Source organism: Triticum dicoccoides, chromosome 3A (genome assembly GCF_002162155.2).
Source record: "Triticum dicoccoides isolate Atlit2015 ecotype Zavitan chromosome 3A, WEW_v2.0, whole genome shotgun sequence".
NCBI classification, from domain to species: domain Eukaryota; kingdom Viridiplantae; phylum Streptophyta; class Magnoliopsida; order Poales; family Poaceae; genus Triticum; species Triticum dicoccoides.
Genome location: NC_041384.1, coordinates 679,138,208 through 679,157,238, shown reverse-complemented (window position 1 = coordinate 679,157,238; position 19,031 = coordinate 679,138,208).

The window sequence follows — 19,031 nt, the reverse complement described above, 5'->3', positions numbered from 1 at the left end:
ACTATTCCCACCGCTGGCCAGGCCCTGCAGCGACGACAGCCTCACACCATAGCCGAACCAGTGAACCCTCGTACTCCTCTCCGCGCGGGCTTCCACTGCCGCATCTTCCCCGGCTCCGCGTCGTCCCCTTCCCAGGCCTCGCCGTCGTCCACCACCGTGGTGCTCTCCGCGCGGCATGGTCAACGTGGTCAAGGAACGACTTCCATCGGAAGAGTACTATACGTGGAGAGGCTGACAGCTGGGTCAACGGCCACAACCCAGTTTTTTGTGATTTGCCAAGCAAGTCGCTTTGTCAGGCCTGTTGGGCTGCAAATCTTTCAAGACAAGGAGAGCTTTCATTCGGCTGGCCGAGAAAATGGCCCATCAATAATGAGAAATGGGTTGTACATTTTTAAAACACATCAAACCGGCGATTAGTTTCAAATATCTTTTTTTTCATTTCAAGATTTTAAATTACATTAATTTTTATGCGTGGAGAATTTTTTGGATTTTATATTGATATACATTTATTTTTAAAATCAGTTTGAATGCGAGTCGTAATTTCAGGATAAAAACAGTTCAGACCGCACCGAAATATGCAAATTTTCGTATAATTTTTTAACCTTGGCCACAATTTGGGCTGTAATGCTAACAAAAAGAATATGGGCTCCAAAAAAACCTTAAGAATTAGCAAATGGGCTGAAAATTATTAGAAATAATGGCAGATGGGCTGTATGCTGTTTTCCACAGATTTGTGGCTCTCCTAAAAAAAGGTTGACGCACAAGCAGTGACTGTTGGATGTCCATCCAACGGCGGTCGTGCTTCTTCAATCTCTACTCTTCCTGCTCTAGCCGCTCAAACAAGCGCCGGCGGGACTGCCTGCTCCCTCCTTCCCGCGGTCGGCTGTGCTGCCGCGCAGGCCTCACTGCCCCACTATACTCCCATCACTGGCCTAGCCATCCCTCTACTCACCCACACCTGCTATTATTCTCCGGCGACAGCAGACGAACCAGTAAACCCTCGTACAGTCGTACTCCCCTCCGCGTGGGAAACAACTGCCGAGTCTTCCCTGCCTCTGTGTTGTTCCCTTTCTAGGCCTCGCCGTCGTCCACCGCCCTGGTGCTCTCGGCGCGGCCTGGTCAACATGGTCAACGACCGACATGCATCTAAAGTGGACTGTACGTGGAGAGGCCGACAGCTGGGTCCATGGCCGCACGCAAGGAAATGCCTCCTTATTACGCGCAAAATAATGAGTCGTCCACCTGACATCAGGGACCCACCGAAAGGGCCTCTGTATTTCACAAAAAAATGTTACCGCCGCTGACAGCTCGGACCCACCAGCTATATCTTCGCACGCAAGGAAGTGCCTCCTTATTACGCACAAAAAAATGAATACTCCCCATGTTAGCTGGGACCCACCTTGGTGGCAGGCTGACTTGTGGGCCTACTAAGTTGACGGGGACAGAGGGCTTTCTCAACTTAGTCAATATGCATGATTCTAGCTCCAGTGACCGTACGATGTCCATCCAACGGCCGTAGTGCTTCTTCAACCTCTAGTCTTCTTGCTCCAGCCGCCCAAAGCAGCGCCGGTCGTGCCGCCTGCTCCTTCCTCCCGTGGTCGGCTGTGCTACCAGGAAGGCCTCACGGCCCCCTACTATTCCCACCGCTGGCCAAGCCCTGCGGCGACGGAAGCCTCACACCGCAGCTGAATGAGTGAACCCTCATACTCCTCTCCGCGTGGGCATCCACTACCGCGTCTTCACCGGCTCCGCGTCGTCCCTTTCCTAGGCCCCGCCGTCGTCCACCGCCCTGGTGCTCTCGGCGCGGCATGGTCAACGTGGTCAAGGAATGAATTTCATCGGACGTGGACTGCATGTGGAGAGGCTGACAGCTGGGTCCAGGGCGGCAGCAAGGAAGTGCCTCCTTATTACGCGGAAAATAATGATTCCTCCACCTGACAGCAGGGACCCACCGGACGGGCCACTGTATTTCATGAAAAAAACGTTTCCCCCCCTGACTGCTGGGACCAACCAGCTACACCTTCGCACGCAAGGAAGTGCGTCCAGGCAAAAAAAACGATTCGCCCCCCTGACTGCTGGGACCCACCAGCTACATCTTCGCAAGCAAGGAAGTGCCTGACAGTCGGGACCCACCTGGTCGAAGCGTACATAGCGTTGTCATTCTGGTCGCGAACGTGTATGTACATATATACTGGTCGATGTAGAGGCGCGCACATGTCGTAGTAGAGGCGGCCAGGGTGCAAGAAAGAAAATACGGCCATGTATGTGTACATACGGGCGGGGTCTCGATCGCTTACTCGCGCATACGTACAGCCAGGGCTGGTGTACATGGTTGGGTCAAAACGGAGAAACAGGGTCGTCGTCGTGTTCATGGGGAGGCAACAGAATGCGTCGTGTTCATGGGGAGCCAACAAAATGCATCGTGTTCATCGGGAGGGCTTGGACGGAAGAGGCAGTGGAAATGAGGCCTGGCGTACCGCACAACGGAGGAAACGGACCTCCTATGGTCGAAACGGGGGTCCTGTTGATCGTGAGGGGTGTGGCGTACCGCAAAACGGAGGAAACGGACCTCCTACGGTCGAAACGGGGGTCCTGTTGATCGGGAGGGGTGTGGCTTACCGAAAAATGGAGGAAATGGACTTGTGTTGGAGCACTACGGTCGAAACGGGGGTCCTGTTCATCAGGAGGGGTGTGGCATACCGCAAAACGGGACTCCACGGGATACTTTTCATCTCCACCGTCGACCCCCTCCAGCCTCCACGAGCTACTGTTCATCCACCGTCGACCTCCTCCAGCCTCCACGGGCTCCTGTTCATCCAGCCTCCACCGCGCGCTACTCCAACAGCTACTATTCAACCACCCCTCCACCATCTACTGTTCATCCAGCCCTCCGCACCACGGGGTCCTGTTCAACCACCCCTCCACGGGCACCCCTCCAACGTCTACTGTTCATCCAGCCCTCCACACCACGGGGTCCTGTTCAACCACCCCTCCACCGTCTACTATTCATCCAGCCCTCCACACCACGGGGTCCTGTTCATCCACCCCTCCATGGGCACCCCTCCACCGTCTACTGTTCATCCAGCCCTCCACCACACCACGAGGTCCTGTTCATCCAGAGGCAACGCCATCGCTTACTATTCATCCAAACCCCCCGCAACACTCACTGTTCATCCCAGAGGCAGCATCGATCGGCTTCAGTTAGCAGCAGTAGCAAAGGAATCACTCGATCGGATTCAGTTAACAGTCATCGATCGATTGCTCGGGTTCAGTAACGTGTAGCCTACAGTGCAATCGCTCGGGTTCAGTTAGAGCCCAACGCCTCGCTCGGGTTCAGTTAGAGCCAACGCCTCGCACACACGCGCGTACGTGTACGAGAGAAACGTGCATCGCTCGGCCCCCGACCTCCCACCGTAACCGGGAACTCCCCGAAATTTTCCTTCCCCTCGCTTCTACCACGGTTTTTTTCCGTCATGGACGGCCCAAAGAATGTCATGCAGCTGTGTCTCCGCCCGCCCAGGACGAAAAGCCCATTTTCTGTCATGATTTTTTGTCATGTAAGTAGGAGCCCACCACATCTATGATGATACCGGGTTTTGTCACAATTATCGTCATAGAAGTGTCATATGTATGACAAAAAAATTCGTTCGGCCCAAAATGTCACGGATGTGTCTTTTTTTTGTAGTGAAGGGTGCTGCCGCAGACGCTGAGCCTGCCCAAGAGCAACTGACTCCGGCAGAGCGTGAAGCCCTAGCCGTGGAGACAGGCGCTCCCATGACAAAAGAGATGCCTTTGGTCCTTGCCGTCGAGCCCCAGGCTCCGGCATGGGCGCAGCATACCGTCCGATTCCTCCAAACAAGGGAGCTTCCTGAGGAGCAAGAAGAAGCAGAACAAGTAGCCCGTCGGTCTACCCTATACCAGTTCGTCGATGACGTCCTGTAAATGAGAAGGCCGAACGGTGTGAAATTGAAGTGCATCCCTCGGGAGGAAGGACTGGAGCTGTTGGCAGATATCCATGGAGGCATATGTGGCTCCCACATAGGGTCGAGGGCCCTTGCCGGAAAGGCGTTCCGACAAGGTTTCTTCTGGACCACCGCCCTCCAGGATGCGACGACACTAGTAACCAAATGTGAAGCGTGTCAGTTCCATTCAAAGAAGCTTCATCGACCAGCTCAAGCCCTTCAAACTATCCCTCTCTCCTGGCCATTCTCAGTCTGGGGGCTCGACATACTGGGCCCTCTCCCCCGTGCTATCAGGGGCTTTGAGTACTTGTACGTTGCAATCGACAAGTTCACAAAGTGGCCAGAGGTGGAACCAGTGAGGAAGGTGATAGCACAGTCAGCCGTCAAGTTCTTCAAGGGACTAGTCTGCCGTTTTGGTGTGCCAAACAGAGTCATCACCGACAACGGCACGTAGTTCACAAGCCACACCTTCATGCAGTACATTCAAGACCTCGGCAACAAGGTCTGTTTTGCTTCCGTGGCACACCCCCGGAGCAACGCCAAACAGAGAGGGCGAATGCTGAAGTGTTGCGAGGCCTGAGAACGAAGACCTTTGACAGGCTGCATAAGAGCAGAAGGCGCTGGATTGATGAATTGTCGGTGGTTCTTTGGTCGATCAGAACGGCGCCAAATCGAGCCACCGGCGAGACACCCCTTGCCTTAGTATATGGGGCGGAGGCAGTTCTCCCCACGGAACTCATATATGGGTCACCTCGAGTGCTCGCTTATGATGAGCTTGAGTGTAAGGACCGGGTTTTTTCAGGATATATTTCCTAGAAAATGGTCCTTGTGCTCACCAGCCACAGGATTACTGTTAGCTGATGAGGCACCAACTTGATACAGAAATTCCAAGCAAAACACAAAATATGTAGTACAAGACCATTCTGGCCTATGAGTACAACACAAGGTTTCTAGTGGCTGATGGCGGAAGCGGTTTGTGGTTCATCAGTGTCTATGGGACTCCATTTCACACAGGAACAGCTGACCTGGATAACTCCTATCTTCGCGAGGCTGCTATCACCATTGCGTAGGTTTCGGGGTTGTCATCGCAACACTCCTCTCCATGCAAGAAATCTGGCCAAGACAATAGCCAGGGACAAGCTAGTGAGTACTTTGAATGTACTTGCAAACATTATGAACACAGGTATAATATAACAAATGATAATCATGCTCTGAAATATTCCATGATCACAATGTCAGTCACGAAATAAAAAAATCCATGATGCACGCAAGCAGGTTATTCATGTCAAACATGAATAGGCAATCAGAGAGTAGAATTAGAATGCACCGATCGGGTGTCTGAAGCGATGCCTCGAAAGGATAATAATATAAAGCATGCCTCAGTCGGGCGTCTGAGCGACACCACAAAAAGGGCTTACAAATAAAATAAATAACATGTATGCCACAGTCGGGCGTCTGTGCGACACCACATAAAGGGCTTATAAGTAATTTAAATAACAAGCATGCCATAGTCGGGCGTCTGAGCGACACCACATAAAGGGCTTATAAGTAATTTAAATAGCAAGCATGCCACAGTCGGGCGTCTGAGCGACACCACATAAAGGGCTTGTAAGTAATTTAAATAGCAAGCATGCCACAGTCGGGCGTCTGAGCGACACCACATAAAGGGCTTATAAGAGAATAATCACAGTGAATATCCAGGAGGTAGAACCGTCCCAGGGATACTCAATAATGTAAATGGTTAGTCCATAATAATAATAATCATAATCATCATGAGTCACAAGTCATGATCCATGTTCTGGTTTAACAATTTTTCCTCCGAAGACCGACACTAAGACCGACACTTGACCCATCCCAGACTGTAGTCCTTAACCATGGACACGGCTATTCGAATAGATATAATCTCTGTAGAGAGTGTACTCTTTACCCACGAGTAACGGATTCCTTTAGTCAATCGGAACTAATTCCATCTACGGTCTTTTAATTGAAAACACACCTGACCGCACACACCAGCCTAGGTGTTTGGAATCACCCACGACACCTGTTAACCGAAACTCTAAGTGGGGAGGCTACAACCTCGACAAGCATGGGATCACAAAATTTATAACGCGCACAAACTAGGGGAGCTACCCCCTCGGCTCCAACCCGAAACACCCATGCCCCCGGACCAGGTGGCATGTCTACCGGATGCAGCCGGTATCTTCCACCATGGCCTCTCTGTACGGTGTGTGCTAGGAAGGGGTTGACAACTTACTGAACCATACCCTACCTATGGCAGGGACAAGTGGTAGTACGAAAAAAGTATGGGGGTTACTAGGACAAGACTCGATCTATGGTCGACTTAGGAGGTTAAGGCATTCCCTGCAGGATTAGTATAACAAATATATTTCACACCGACAAACAGAATCACCCCTCATCATACCTCACCATGCCTTACCGGACATAATCGTCTCAACGAATTATTAGAGACAAATTCGTGTCTACCCAAGAAGAGACTTTCTCGGGTTCCTCCCGATAGGCATGAAAGGCATACGAGGGTGATTACTATCAGAAGCATATCAAATTCCAATAGCAAGGAATCCTCATTATGCACTCCTGAACATGATCATATCATCACATAAAATATCGAACACTTCATGTCAAGGTGGTGTCGTATTAGCATCGAACGACACACAACAAATATTATGTCGGGGTTTAGAATGCTTGCCTTCCAAGAGTCTGTAAGTGGGGTGCACTTTTTGAAAGTTGCTTCCTTCTTCAAAATCCTATTTTTAAGAAAATTTAAATTAACACATAGTTTCAAAACAGTACAAAAAGTTGTTTGGAAAATTTTCAAATAAATATGGAAATAAACTTGATGGAATTTGGGAAACAACAAAAAAATCACGTCAAACGGAGTTGTATTTAAAAAGTTATAGCTAGTCAAAGTTTCAGTCAAAATATGTTTTTAAATTAAAAAGAAAAAGAAAAATAGTTCGAATAAGAATGCGCTTTCGAGACAGAGAAGACGTACTCCTGGGTTTTACGTTTCCACTTGAAACACGTCGGCAGAGCTGGGGTCACTGGCAGGTGGGGCCGTCAGGTCCACTGGTCAGGTTTGACCAGTCGCCCGTGCCCTCCTTCCTTCTCTGGCCAAGCGGTGGCGGGGCTCCGGCGATTGCTGCCGACGAACGGCGGCTCCCCATGGGATTCTGAGGGCGGGGATGGATCCGCTGGTCCAGGGTGGTCCTCCCAGTGGTCGATAGGCTGGCGGGGGTGGAGGGGGTCGCCGGCGATGAGCTCCGCGGCGGACGGTGGTTTCGAGTGGATCGGGGTCTCGATCTATGGTGGCTCCCGATCGAGCTAGAGAGGTGGGGCGGCTCCGCACGGTTGAGGGTAGTCGGACGGTGGCGCTGGAAGAACTGGGGAGGCCCTGCTCGCGGCGTACGGCACCGGAGCGTGGCAGCGGGCGAACTGGCCGGAGATGAGGCAAACGGCCTCCCTCCGTCGATTGCTGGCTATGGGAGTACTAGGGAGATGGCCTGAGGTCGCCTGAGGGTCTGGACAAGCTCGATGGCTCCTTTTATAGGCGGTCGAGGTCGGTTCCCGCGGCTGCGGATAAGAACACCAGCGAACCGCCGTTCTATTGCTGGCAGGGCGACGTGGCGGTGACGGGCGCTAGCGGACGGGCTCGTGGATGAGCTCGAGCTATTCCAGAGGGCAGCTGGCGGGCAGCTGTGGCTTGGGCGGCGCTGCCATAGCAGGGGCGTGTTGCGAACACTGGCGTGCCGCCAAGAGGACTCTGACGGCGGTGCTGTAGGGTGCCAGGGGCGACTTGGAGGGTTCTGGCGAGCGGACGAGAATGGGGCGCGGCCCTGCAGGAGAGCAAAGGCCAGGGGCAAGAGGCGGCGGCTCGGTTGCGCGTGTGTGCAAAACATGCGCTCTGGGCGCGCCCAGAGCACACACGCTACATGCTCGATAGAAGGCCAGGGTGGCCTAGATTGCTTGGGTGAGGCTGGCAATTAACAGGTCTAGGTGAGAGGTGGCTACGAGATTAGTGGACATGCCGGTGTGTCCAGACGGGCAACATCACAGTGCAAACATAAAACTATGCCAAAGCTGTCCATGAACACAAGGAGCTCGACAGAATGCCATGGGCATCTATGCATCTCTTCTGGTGGCCCAAATCTCTAGTTTGGTGTCTCTTTAGGTGCAAGTGATGATGGTGAGGCTATTTGGGCAAAACACTACAAAAAAAGACACATCCGTGACATTTTGGGCCGAACGAAAAAAATTTCTGTCATACATATGACACTTCTATGACGATAATTGTGACAAAACCCGGTATCATCATAGATGTGGTGGGCTCCTACTTCTATGACAAAAAATCATGACCGAAAATGGGCTTTTCATCCTGGGCGGGCCGGAGACGCAGCTGCATGACATTCTTTGGGCCGTCCATGACGGAAAAAACCGTGGTAGAAGCGAGGGGGAGGAAAATTTCGGGGAGTTCCCGGTTACGGTGGGAGGTCGGGGGCCGAGCGATGCGCGTTTCTCTCGTACATGTATGCGCGTGTGTGCGAGCCGTTGGCTCTAACTGAACCCGAGCGAGGCGTTGGGCTCTAACTGAACCCGAGCGATTGCACTGCAGGCTACGCGTTACTGAACCCGAGCAATCGATCGATGGCTGTTAACTGAACCTGATCAAGCGATTCCTTCGCTACTGTTGCTAACTGAAGCCGATCGATTGGATGAACAGTGAGCGTTGCAGGGGGGTTTGGATGAACAGTGAGCGGTGGTGTTGCCTCTGGATGAACAGGACCCCATGGTGTGGTGGAGGGCTGGATGAACAGTAGACGGTGGAGGGGTGCCCATGGAGGGGTGGATGAACAGGACCCTGTGGTGTGGAGGGCAAGATGAACAGTAGATGGTGGAGGGGTGGTTGAACAGTAGTCGGTGGAGTAGCGCGCGGTGGAGGCTGGATGAATAGGAGCCCGTGGAGTCTAGAGGAGGTCGACGGTGGATGAACAGTAGCTCGTGGAGGCTGGAGGGGGTCGACGGTGGAGATGAACAGTATCCCGTGGAGTCCCGTTTTGCGGTACGCCACACCCCTCCCGATGAACAGGACCCCCGTTTCGATCGTAGCGCTCCAACACAAGTCCGTTTCCTCCGTTTTGCGGTACGCCACACCCCTCCCGATCAACAGGACCCCCGTTTCGACCGTAGGAGGTCCGTTTCCTCCATTTTGTGGTATGCCACACCCCTCCCAATCAACAGGACCCCCGTTTCGACCGTAGGAGGTCCGTTTCCTCCGTTTTGCGGTACTCCAGACCCCTCCCGATGAACAGGATCCCATTTCGATCATGGTCGGTCGAACACAAGGTCGTTTCCTCCGTTATACGGTATGTCAAGCCTCATTTCCATCGCCTCTTCCGTCCAAGCCCTCCCGATGAACACGAGCACGCATTCCGTTCCGAACCATGAACACGACGACGACGCTGTTTCTCTGTTCCGACCCAGCCATGTACATGAGCCCTCGCCGTACGTATGCGCGAGTAGGCATTCGAGACCTCACCCATATGTACAAATACGTGGCCGTATTTTCTTTCTTGCACCCTGGCCACCTCTACTACGACACATGCGCGCCTCTACATCGACCAATATATATGTACGTACACGTTCACGACCAGAATGACAACGCTACGTACGCTTCGACCAGGTGGGTCCCGACTGTCAAGCACTTCCTTGCGTGCGAAGATGTAGCTGGTGGGTCCCAGCAGTCAGGGGGCGGAATACGGTGGCCCGTCTGGTGGGTCCCTGTTGTCAGATGGAGGAATAATTATTTTGCACGTAATAAGGAGGCACTTCCTTGCTGCGGCCGTGGACCCAGCTGTCAGCCTCTCCACGTACAGTCCACGTTCGATGGAAGTTGTTCCTTGACCATGTTGACCACGCCGCGCCGAGAGCACCAGGGCGGTGGATGACGGCGAGGCCTTGGAAGGGGACGACGGGGAGCCGGGGAAGACGTGGCAGCGGAAGCCCGCACGCGCGGAGAGGAGTATGAGGGTTCACTGGTTCGGCTGCGGTGTGAGGCTGCCGTCGCCGCAGGTCCTGGCCAGCGGTGGGAATAGTAGGGGGCGGTGAGGCCTCCACGGCAACACAGCCGTCCACGGGAGGCAGGAGCATGCGGCACGACCGGCACTGCTTTGGGCGGCTGGAGCAAGAAGACCAGACGTTGAAGAAGCACTACGGCCGTTGGATGGACATGGACGGGCAGTGGAGCTAGAATCATTCATATTGACTAAAGTTGATGAAGGCCCCCGTCCCAGTCAACTTAGTAGGACCACAAGTCAGCCTCCCACCATGGTGGGTCCCGGCTAGCAGGGGAGTATTCATTTTTTTGTGCATAATAAGGAGGCACTTCCCATGGGTCCGAGCTGACAGCGGGGGAACGTTTTTTTCACGAAATACGCTGGCCCTTCTGGTGGGTCCGAGTAGTCAGGGGGGAAACATTTTTTTCGCGAAATAAGGTGGCCCGTCCGGTGGGTCACTGCTGTAAGGTGGAGGAATAATTATTTTGCGCGTAATAAGGAGGCACTTCCTTGCGGCCGCCTGGACCCAGCTGTCATCCTCTCCACGTACATTACTCTTCCGATGGAAGTCGGTCATTGACCATGTTGACCACGCCGCGCCGAGAGCACCAGGGTGGTGGTCTGGACGATGGCGAGGCCTAGGAAGGGGACGACACGGAGCCGGGGAAGACACAGCAGTGGAAGCCCGCGCGGAGAGGAGTATGAGAGTTCATTGGTTCGGTTGCGGTGTGAGGCTGCCATCGCCGCAGAATAACAGGGGGTGTGGGTGAGTAGAGGGATGGCCTGGCCAGCGGTGGGAGTAGTAGGGGGCGGTGAGGCCTCCGCTGCATCGCAGCCGGCCATGGGAGGCAGGAGCACGAGGCACGACCGGCGCTGGTTTGGGCGGCTGGAGCAAGAAGACCAGAGGTTGAAGAAGCACTACGGTCGTTGGATGGACATCGTACGGTCACTGGAGCTAGAATCGTGCATATTGACTAAGTTGACAAAGGCCTCCGTCCCCGTCAACTTAGTAGGCCCACAAGTCAGCCTGCCACTATACTGGGTCCCAGCTAACAGGGGGGTATTCATTTTTTTGTGCATAATAAGGAGGCACTTCCTTGCATGAGAAGATATAGCTGGTGGGTCCGAGCTGTCAGTGGCGGTAACGTTTTTTTGGCAAAATACAGAGGCCCTTTCGGTGGGTCCCTGATGTCGGGTGGAGGAATCATTATTTTGCGCGTAATAAAGAGGCATTTCCTTGCGTGCGGCCGTGGACCTAGCTGTCGGCCTCTCCACGTAAAGTCCACTTCAGATGCATGCCGGTCGTTGACCACGTTGACCAGGCCTCGCCGAGAGCACTAGGGCGATGGACGATGGCGAGGCCTAGGAAGGGAACGACATGGAGGTAGGGAAGACTCGGCAGTTGTTTCCCACGTAGAGGGGAGTACGACTGTACGAGAGTTTACAGGTTCATCTACTGTCGCCGGAGAATAACAGCAGGTGTGGGTGAGTAGAGGGATGGCTAGGTCAGTGATGGGAGTACGATGGGGCGGTGAGGCCTGCGCAGCAGCAGAGCCGGCCGCGGGGAGGAGGGAGCAGGCAGTCTCGCCGGCGCCTGTTTGAGCGGCTGGAGCAGGAAGAGCAGAGATTGAAGAAGCACGACAGCCGTTGGATGGCCATCCAACAGTCACTGCTTGTGCATCAACCTTTTTTCTAGGAAAGCCTCAAATCTGTGGAAAACAGCATACAACCCATCTGCCATTATTTCTAATAATTTACAGTCCATTTGCTAATTATTAAGGTTTTTTTGAGCCCATATTCTTTTTGTTAGCATTACAGCCCATATTGTGGCCACGGTTAAAAAATTATACGAAATTTTGCATATTTCGGTGCGGTCCGAACTGTTTTTAATCCCGAAATTTCGACTCTCATTCAAACTGATTTTAAAAATAATTGTGTATCCATATAAAATCCAACAAATTCTCCACGCATAAAAATTAATGTAATTTCAAATCTCGAAATGAAAAAAAGATATTTGAAACTAATTGTCGGTTTGATGTGTTTTAAAAATGTACATCCCATTTCTCATTACTGATGGGCCATTTTCTCGGCCAGCCAAATGAAAGCTCTCCTCGTCTTGAAAGATTTGCATCCCAACAGGCCTGACAAAGCGACTTACTTGGCAAATCAAAAAAAACTGGGCTGTGGCCGTGGACCCAGCTGTCAGCCTCTCCACGTACAGTACTCTTCCGATGGAATGTCGTTAACCATGTTGACCACGCCGCGCCGAGAGCACCAAGGCGGTGGACGACGGCGAGTCCTAGGAAGGGGACGACGTGGAGCCGCGGAAGACATGGCAGTGGATGCCCATGCGGAGAGGAGTACGAGGGTTCACTGGTTCGGCTGCGGTGTGAGGCTGCCGTCGCTGCAGAATAACAGGGGGGAGTGGGTGAGTGGAGGGATGGCCTGGCCAGCGGTGGGAGTAGTATGGGGACGGTGAGGCCTCCGTGGCAGCACAGCCGGCCACAGGAGGCAGGAGCATGCGGCACGACCGGCGCTGCTTTGGGCGGCTGGGGCAAGAAGACCAGAGGTTGAAGAAGCACTACGGCCGTTGGATGGACATTGTTGACCACGCCACGCCGAGAGCACCAGGGCGGTGGACGACGGTGAGCCCTATGAAGGGAACGACACGGAGCCGAGGAAGACACGGTAGTGGCTGCCCACGCGGTGGAGAGTACGAGTGTTGACTGGTTCGGCTGCCGTCGCTGGAAAATAACAGGAGGTGTGGGTGAGTAGAGGGATAGACAGGCCAGGGATGCGAGTATGATGGGGTCGTGAGGCCTTCCCGACAGCACTGCCAGCCATGGGAGGCGGGAACAGGCGGTTCCGATGGCGCTGGTTTGGGCGGCTGGGGCAGGAGGATCAGAGACTGAAGAAGCACGATTGCCGTTAGATTGACATCTAACGGTCTGACGCTGGTAGAGTCGATTGTTGACTAAGTTTCTTTTTTGAGAAACCTTGTGTACACATGAACTTAGTAGGCCCACAAGTCAGCCTCCAAATTTGTGGCAGACAACATAAAGCCCATTTGCTATTTTTTATAATTTGCAGCCCATTTGCTAATTCTTAAGTAATTTATTACATCCCATTTTCTGCCTAGGACCATGGTCAAAAAGTCCAACCTTATTTTGCATATTCCGGTGGAGTCCGAACTGTTGTAATCCCGAAAAGATAAACATTTTTTAAGAACTTATTGATTTGCCAAAAAAATCGTTTTGTTTTTGTAAGCAAATAAGACGCGGGACAAATTTAGTTGGTTTAAGGGAAAACCAGTGGTAAAAAAATCAGCACTGGGTGGGAAAAAACAACAAAAGTAAGGATGTAAATATGAAAAGGGAATTTTATGTGTTTTGAATATAATGATACGTGTATATGAACTAGTAAAACTATAGGTAGAGCTTAGAAAACGGATGTAGGACATGCGTTTCAAGAGGAAAATAGAACTGGGTTATGTGTTTGATTCAGTAAAAAAATTTGCCTACGGATGTTGTAAGACAAAATATAACTAACGCTGGCGGGCCAGAGGCCAGTAGATACCTGTTGTATCTTTGTGCCCCGTTGTCGTCATGGGCTGGGCCTGTTAAAAACAAAACAACCCTGGGCAATCTACAGCCCAATTGAAACTTGCTCGACCTAAAAAAAATATACGTGCTCAATAAACGAGAGAATTCTGCAAGTACAGACTGATTACTGGGATGCAGCACGGATATTTTTTTATCGTGATAATAAGTGCATGCACTTGTTTCAAAAAAAATTGGAGAACTAGGAATTCGAACGACGAGTGCTTATGCTACCCATCAAATAAAAATCAGGTGCCTGAAAATTCGTTTCGAAAAAATGATTTAGCTTTATATCCACGTCGACCCTCGGCATGATGGTTGGAAGCAAATGCAAGTTCATACCAAAAGATCGTTAACAACAATACCAACTTGCGGACGACAAGGTAGTACAACTACCAATACCAAACTAACTTATAATCTTTTTACTCCTGGCCCTAGTGTTCGTCTGGTAGAAAATCTTGCAGAGGACCAGCTCTCCCACCTTCTCTTGCTCCAGGTCCCCGAGGTGGTACTGGTGCATCACCCAGTTGGTCCTCTGCTGGTCAAAGTTCTTGTTGGTGTGCAGCACCAGAACCTTTTTATGTTGCCCGTCTGCCGGCCGTTGACCATCACCGGCAAGGTATTGCCGGTCTTGTGCCACATCGCGTGCATGCCGCACTCCGACTGTATCTTGCAACGCGTCCACGCGCCCCTTTTGAACGCCCTGGAATTGCGCTGGAAGAAATGCTTTCTTAGGCCACTCAGTGTGATACCTGCAGTATTGTGGAATACAGGTTTTAGTGTACCTAGTTGGCATTTTCATAACATCTTTGGCATGTTGCAGTCACTTGTTTCACTTTTTTAACTATCAAATTGTAATTGCTTCACCAGGTCTGCGTCTAAAAAGAAAAATAGAGCTATAAACAAAGGAATATGTTCGTGCAAGTAGACGACCGATCGGTGTCTTACCTGGAAGTTTCTCAGGTTGGGTGTAGCATATGTCGTGCTCGCTGTCGATGGTTGGTATGAACAAATCGATGAGAGACTGAAATCTCGCGCTGTCAGCACTCACTTTGGCCTCAAGGTGCTCGATCAGCTCCTGATCCATGGGATCGAACTTGACGCCAGCCGACAGCACCGGCCAATCCTTCTTCGACTTGCATCAGTAATTCCAGTTATATGGTACTCAATGTATGATCAATCGGCTGTTTTAAGTGAATGATGAAAGATTTTGACAGATAAGTGGTACTCCAAATCTGAAGTCCAGAATACCCGAACACGCCGCCGGGATTCTTGTGTCACCTCACACGCAGCATGTTGTCACGTCAATTCAATGTGTGGACATGATGAATAATTTGACCGACGTATACTAGTACTGCTATTGTACTACTTACTAGTCGTATTTAGTGTCACAGTTTATACATAGGTTTAACTAACAAGTACGCACTTGAAGCCTAACTGATATATATATATGGCTTTTGCACAGGATCTCCATAATCATTATCAGTACATCCTACGTAGGTGAGTTAGGATGCACTTGATCCCAGGAAGGTATCTATCCTTCAAAGCAGAGGAGTGCTTCAAACTAACAACAATACATAATATCCAATAAAAGAGGGTCGTGCTACAGCAGCAGAATACATGGCTCAGTCTAGATATCAGCACGAATCAAGTTGTGCATATTTGCTGTTGGCATGAACCACATCGCCGCATGTCGGGTTTGCAAAAGCCATCCATCGCATGGAAGCTTGATGCCTTTCACACACTGAAGATTATCTGGCAACAAGCTATGTCGACGAATCTCTGGATATGGTGATTCATGAAACCCATGGTATGATGTGTAAACACAGCCCCCCCTCGCGAATGGATGTTGCATAGCATAGTAATCATCGTCGGTGGTATGATCAATGATTGGTTGGATGATCGGATAATTGAGCCCGAGGAACAAGGAGTGGTTGCCGAGGCTGTAAACCCGCCTCCAGTTGAATATGCCTGGCCCAACGGAGCTGGGATCTTTCTCGAACATGAAGCAGCCATAGCCATCAATGTCATGAACGCCCCACGCATTGTACTGCATGTGGTTTGATGTAATGGTTTGGTCAATTTGGTACGTGCGAATGAGCATCAAATGACCGCCGTCAGCTAAACGAGCAATAAACCACCACCCATCGGCTGGTATGATTCCAGGTCCTGGAATCATGAAGGCCAGCGCATTTGCGTCTGCTGCAACAATTCAAATTGGAGACCAAAGGGACAAAAATAAACAATCATGTTCAGAGTATGTGTGGAATTAAGATTATTATAACAGTGACACATATCATAGATAGAGAATTGCAATGCCTTGGTCATAATCATCCCCAAGTTAAAAAAAATAAGCCAATGGCTTTCATATCCTAGCAATATGTCATGGTTCAAACATCATGTAACAATGATAGGAAAACAGCTATGACAGCACCTACTCATATTCTACCATAGCACTTACTACTACTGTTCTCATATCAACTCTAAGCAATAACATGCGTTGTTATAAAAATCTTGTAAACAAGAGTAACATATAGCAATCATGATGTTATGCTCATAATATGTATTCTAACAATCATTAGATGCCAATTGTTCTCATATCAACTCTAACAATAACATGTGTGGTCATAAAAATCTAGGAAATGAGAGGAACATATAGCGATGATGTGGTTATAGACATGCTATGCATTCTAAATTTCTAACAGGTGAATAGGCTATCGTATTCATAAGGTAAAGATGAGATGAGATAGAACAATTACACGACGATAGATTCCACCAGTATAGGCAGCCAATCTATGCGTCGACCGCGTAAATGATGCCATCGTGCACTATAGCATCAGACAGAAATGTTGCCTCAATAGGATTGATGATGTGCCATAACCATGTATGGCGATCGGATTCCAGATAGACTAATCCCATGTTGAACAAGGCAATGAGCTTGTAATCCATGTTGTCTTCTGATGGTGTGGGCACTTTGCAGATTACAACTTTCTGCAAACAGAGGTCGAGCCAAAAGCTTGACGCTCTCGTGCGTAGTAGGCAGGAGTGTCCGGCGGGCCGCAAGGCTCAATGGCGGCGGTACCCAATGATGGAAGGGTGATCTCTCGCTGGGTGTAGATATCCACGAGATGCCACGGACTATCGGTGTGGTGGATGAGGACGATCCAGTTGGCCTTCATGCCCGCCCAGTAGTGGCCGCGCATGAAGGACAGGTGGAAGGGTAGTCGTAGCATGTCGAGGGGCACCACGACAACCTCCGTAGGATCATCAAGTCGGTGTCTGGGACACCTGCGAGGATCGGGCATCAGCAAGCAGGGTGTCTTGAAAAGATCTGGCCGGTTGCAGACGAGTAGACGATACAAAGACACCGAGCATGCGGCCAGACGGACGGTGCTGAGTAGGTCCATACGACTACAGATCTGCTCCAAGAGAACATCGGGGAGGGAATTCCAGTCGCGGCTCTGCGTGTCAGTCGGTTCTGCCATTGGGGTTTTCGGTGCATGCGAGCCAGCGGGGAAGTGGATTCGGGCGGGCGAGCGAAGAATCTTCTCCTCGTGTGGCCGAGTAGTGAGCGGGGGGATATGGTACGCGCGAGCTACCAAGGAAGATGGCGTGGGTGGGCGAGCAGTGAGCAGGGGTAAATGGTGTGCGGCCGGCGATGGGGAAGAGAGGAGGAAGAAGAAGAGAGGAGGAAGAAGAGTGGAAGACGGGGAAGAAAGTGCATTCAATCTCAATTCTACTTGTACTACTACCAGGATATACCGTCCTTTGAAGTGTAAATAGTTACACCGATGACATGTCGGTCTACCACAACAGGGCCCATATGTCAGTTAATGGAGGATAGAGGTGCGTAGGCGTATTTCCGGAAGCGTTCTCTAATGGCAAACATGATGCAGTACTGGGTAAGGCTTATTTAGTAACACCAACACGCTGGTTCATCTTATTAATTACGTGTCCCATCTGCTGCAGCATGTATTGTCACTTCACTGCGAAGACTAGTTGAATAGTTCTCTCTAACCAAGATGGGGAATAATGGATCGCGAGGACTTCCTTTCTACAGTATCCCTATGCCTCTACGCTCACTTCACTCATTTTGCTCCGTACCTAGTCACTTGTTGAAATCTGTAGAAACACAAATACTTTGTATTTGGGAACAGAGGGAGGCTTTTACTTCGTACTATTTGGGAACAGAGGGAGTATCACCATATGGAGGGAACAGAGGAAGCTTGAAATATGAACATGTCAATGGGAGGGAGTAAGCCCCATGCATGCATGCATGCATGCAACATGAAACACTCACACGTACACATGGACGCATGCAACACTCACGCACCCATGCGGCACAGAGCACACGATGCAACACACACGCTCACGCTCAAGTGCTCAACCTACTCCCTACATCTGTGAAAGACTGTACATTTAGAGATTTACACATTGACCAGGACATAATTAATGCCCAAAAGTAGCAGACTTATGTGTGCATGCGACCATTGAGATAAGAAGATTAAATGAAGGCCATTGCATGCTGTAATTAAGGATAGACATGTAGCCTATACCTATAGCACAAGTTGGTGCATTAGTCAATCAATATCGATTTAGATTAAAGGCTAAATGCATTGTAAGTATAGATGTACATCATGTACTACACTCTTTGTTTTATAGTCGATGTACACTCTTTGTTGGAAGACCGAGGGAGGACACGTGCATGCACTCACATACACAGCCAGGGCGGTTCGCGCGCAAGGGTTGGACTCATGTCGCGCCTGCGTAAAGTTTTGTTTAACTGATTTCTTTGCTCTGCCAACTGACAGGTGGGACCCAGAAACCAGGTGACAATTTAACCAGTCAACAAAGTGCCACGTCGACTATGTAGCCGGTCAGTAGGGTGCAATACAGTGCTCTACGATGAGCTAGTGATTGTATAATCGCCGCAAAACTATATATAGTGACCGTAAAGAGCGTATTGTTACATACGTTGACCGCCAGTGTATTTTTCTCGTTTCAAATTAAGCCATATTAATCGGAAAGGACGCAATATGGACTACTACTACTAGTACTAGTACTGCTTTGATGTGTCCCGTCAACTCACCGAACGAGGAGAAGCTTGCTTACTACGCATCTCCCTCGCCCACGTGCGCGGTGGTTCGCAGGACGAGGAGAGGGTTTTGACTACAGCGCCCTCTCCCTCTCCCTCTCCCTCTCCCTCTCCCTCTCCCTCGCCCTCGCCCTCGCGGTGGACATGCAACAGTTCAATCGGTGTCAGATTGCCAGAAGCATATTGCACTGTAGTATCATCATTGTTGGACCTTCCGAAGAGCGAAGAGCCAAGTGCAAGGTTCACACGAGTACGAACTATTGAACCTCCCGAAGAGTCAAAGAGCCAAGCACAAGGTTTTATA